Source organism: Rhinoraja longicauda, chromosome 30 (assembly GCF_053455715.1).
Source record: "Rhinoraja longicauda isolate Sanriku21f chromosome 30, sRhiLon1.1, whole genome shotgun sequence".
Classification (NCBI taxonomy): Eukaryota; Metazoa; Chordata; class Chondrichthyes; order Rajiformes; family Arhynchobatidae; genus Rhinoraja; species Rhinoraja longicauda.
In genome coordinates, this window is record NC_135982.1 from 3,436,231 (window position 1) to 3,440,121 (window position 3,891).

A 3,891-nucleotide genomic window follows, 5' to 3' on the forward strand; every position below is an offset into this window, starting at 1 on the left:
TCCCAACCCAGATATGCAACCCAGAAACCAGATATGCATCTCCCTTACATTTTCAAAGAATGCCCACACATTTTTCACAAAAATCCACTGAACCACTTTTTAATTAAAAAAAGAAATACAGCTATTAGTAAACTGGAAGTAAATCCAGTTTATTCCTTGTTACAGTGAAGCTTGGTTTTTAAGTAACCCATACAAGGTGTTATAGTTCAAAACTCTCAAGTACTTACCGACTTGTCAGTGATTTCAGCGAAAACCAGGAAGCCGGCGAAGCATTGGCAGCGTGGGAATTTTCGCAATGTTCAGAATCAGAATCAGAATTACCTTTATTTGTCATCCAAAAAACAAGTCTTTTGGACGAGATTTCGTCACCCACAGTCCAACAATAAGAGCAATAAAATAAGCAAATTACACAACCCCAACCAACACAAAACACAGAAAAAAAGAAACATCCATCACAGTGAGTCTCCTCCAGTCCCCTCCTCACTGTCCTTCAGTCAGAGAGTGGTGAAGGTGTGGAATTCTCTGCCTCAGAAGGCAGTGGAGGCCAGTTCGTTGGATGCTTTCAAGATAGAGCTGGATAGAGCTCTTAAGGATAGCGGAGTGAGGGGGTATGGGGAGAAGGCAGGAACGGGGTACTGATTGAGAGTGATCAGCCATGATCGCATTGAATGGCGGTGCTGGCTCGAAGGGCTGAATGGCCTACTCCTGCACCTATTGTCTATTGTCTATTGTCTATTGTGATGGAAGGCCAGAATGTAATTTCTCTTCCCCTGCCGTTTTCTCCCGCGATCAGGCTGTTGTAGTTGCCACGTTCCAGGCTGTGCCGGACGGTGAAAGGTCCACAGCGGGCCGACCCAAGCCCCGCGATCCGGGGCGGGCGAACACGCTGCCGCTGCCGCTGCTGCTGCACGTCGGGGCAGTCGTGGCTCCCGACATTGAAGCCCCCGCCGAGCAGAGAAGAATCCCGCGGCCTATTTCAGAAGACGCTGTAATCTCGACCTGACTCGGCATTGTCGTGGTCATTGTTGTCGGGTAAAAGAAAGGTTCGGCGATCTGCTCCGACTTTGACAGTCGCCGGCAGTCGCCAAAAAGATTGCCTAAAGTGGGACAGGCCCTTTAGTCTCTGGAACTGGTGCGCTACAATGCTGAGAACCATATTCTGCACTTGGTATCCTCCCCTTCGCTCTAACTTGGGTTGAGTTTGACTTGATTGTATCCAAAGATACTAGAGGAGCACGATAGACCACTCGACCCTAAAAACCGTAGTACGTCATGGCGCCATTTTAGTTGGCAGAAACGTGCAGAAACATTTTAAAAGAACAATAACAAAAATCTGTGAATTGATAGATGAGATATATTCTGCATTTTTATGGTATCATCACACATACTGTTCCCCCACAACACTGATTACACTGCGAGGGGCATAGCGAACGGTGGGTTTTGCTTACTAAAATGGCAGTCGTTCCACTCCGTTGTGCACTACACTTCAGTATAGGCGATTTCGACAGAGTGGTTCATCTTGCTCCTCTAGTATCTTTGATTGTATCTTTGATTGTATGTATATCTGATTTGATTGGATAGCATGCAAAACAAAGATTTTCACTGGTCCTTGGTACACGTGACAATAATAAACCTCAACCTAAACAAAACCAACAGATAGATACAGGACCTTAGCTCCAGCTGATGGAGGTTGGTGGAGAAAGCATGAAAATGTTTCCTCTGCTGGGGATTCCAAAACTGGAAGCCACATCTTCAGAGCAGCACAGTGGCGCAGCGGTAGAGTTGCTGCTTTACAGCGCCAGAGACCTAGGTTTGATCCTGACTATGGGTGCTATCTGCACGTAGTTTGTACGTTCTCCCTATGACTTTGTGGGTTTTCTCCAGGTGCTCCGGTTTCATCCCACACTCCAAAGACGTGCAGGTTTGTAGGTTAATTGGCTTCAGTAAAAAATGTAATTATCCCTAGTGTGTAGGATAATGTTAGCGTATGGGGGATAGCTTGTTGGCGTGGACTCAGTGGGCCGAAGGGCCTGTTTGCATGCTATATCTCTAAAATCTAAAGTATCTCTAAAGTCTAAAATCTGAAGGGGAATCATTCTGTGAACTGGGTGTGCTTAAGGAGTGGTCAGCATGTCAAAGGCCGCACCACAGGAGCTATTTGGGGCACACTCAGTAGCTGTAAGGGAATGAAGAATGGCCGTGTGGTGTTATGAATGCCCACAGGTAGAGCGAAGGGGAAGATGTGCACCAAGTGCAGGATATGGTTCTCAGCATCGTAGCGCATCAGTTCCAGAGACAAAATCCAATGTCCGCAAAGGGGTAGAGCTGAATCGGACAGTACCCCAGCTTATGGAAGACCTGGTTAGTGTGGCACCGACTACTGGGCTGAATGTCCAGTTTCCATGCTATGCTTTCTATGTTTAGTTTAGCTTTAGTTTAGTTTAGTTTAGAAATACAGCATGGATACAGGCCCTTCGGCCCACCGAGTCCACGACTATCCCGCACATTAACACTACCCGACACACACTAGTGACATTTTTTTCACATTTATACCAAGCCAATTAACCTACAAACCTGTAGTGTATTGGAGTGTGGGCGGAAACTAAAGATCTTGGAGAAAACTCACGCGGTCACGAGTGGAACGTATATACTCCATGCAGACAGCACCCGTAGTTGGGATTGAACCTGGGTCTCTGGCACAGTGAGGCAGGGGCTCTACCAGCTGTGCCACCTTGCCGCCCCCAAGATCACAGCTCTTTGTGTGGTGATTAGTTGTCGGAGGTGGCTGGGAGATGGAGTGGGTCGGTACTCCTGCCTCTGATCAACAAACTATTGGATCCAACTCTCATCCATTCAGGAGGCTGCAACAAGCACTGAGGTGACTGCTGCATTGCCGGGATAGCAACAACTCAGCTCACACACTCGACCAGGTCATGTCTGAACAACCTCTGGCATCAAAGGGTTGGAACAAAGCCATCCCCTACAGTATCCAGCCAATACTTACTCCTGTCATTGCTGCAAAAGCAGATTATTTGGCCATCGTTACCTTGGTGCATTGGGGAATTTTATGTGCTAATTGCAACTCATGTTTCCTAAATTATTATTAAAACACTAAGTACTTGTTCTATAACACCAGGATAAGTACTCAACCAAGAAAACCAAGCCCAAAACCAAAGCAGTATCTAAACTGCTTATACACACTGGTGAAAAGGACAATAACAAGCTATTTACATACTATATGCAATATGCAATAATAAGCAATATGCAATAATATGCAATAACAAGAACATAAAAACTGATCGTGTAGATGCCAGTATACAATTGGGGTTATCAAGTGGGGATTAATAATTAGGTATTCTCATTCTTAAATGGCTGAAAAATAGTTTGAGATTCAAATTGTTGTCTTTTATTGAATGAAAAGTAAACACAACACCAAAAGAAATACTGTTCACTGCAACTCACTTTCTTCCTTAAACACTCTTTTATAAAATTGTAGCTCGACAAACTATATTTCAGCTTGCGGTTCTGGTCTGATTCTGATGCTGATGCTGACTCATTTCAGCTGAGGCTGAGAGGTATTTGCTAAATGGCCCATATATCATATGATGGTCTGTAATTGACTCTGGTCGTTCAGAGGCACTAAGTGATCACTCAGCAGCGGGTGACAAGGGGTGGATTAGCTGCAATTTACATCCTTGAGAATGTATTCTTTCCAACTATAACACAAGGGCCACTCAAAGAGAGAATAAAACTGCCCCAGGCCCTGATAACCTAGACAGCAGACATGAATAACAATAAAAATCATCTCCGATCACCAGGTATTAATTATTTGACACACACATACACAATTAAGGTATACAGACTTTAGGCTTTGGAGATACAGCATGGATC

The 3,891-nt window shown here is 44.9% G+C and overlaps 1 long non-coding RNA gene across 1 annotated transcript in view; it reads left to right on the plus strand.

Moving 5' to 3' along the window:
* LOC144607892 (uncharacterized) overlaps positions 1 to 3,442 on the plus strand; it is a 4,050-nt gene extending 608 nt beyond the window's left edge. Inside the window, exon 2 of the long non-coding RNA XR_013549150.1 lies at positions 794 to 3,442. This is a non-coding gene — a long non-coding RNA (uncharacterized LOC144607892). The remainder of the gene's footprint in view (positions 1 to 793) is intronic.
* Positions 3,443 to 3,891: the final 449 nt, after the last annotated feature.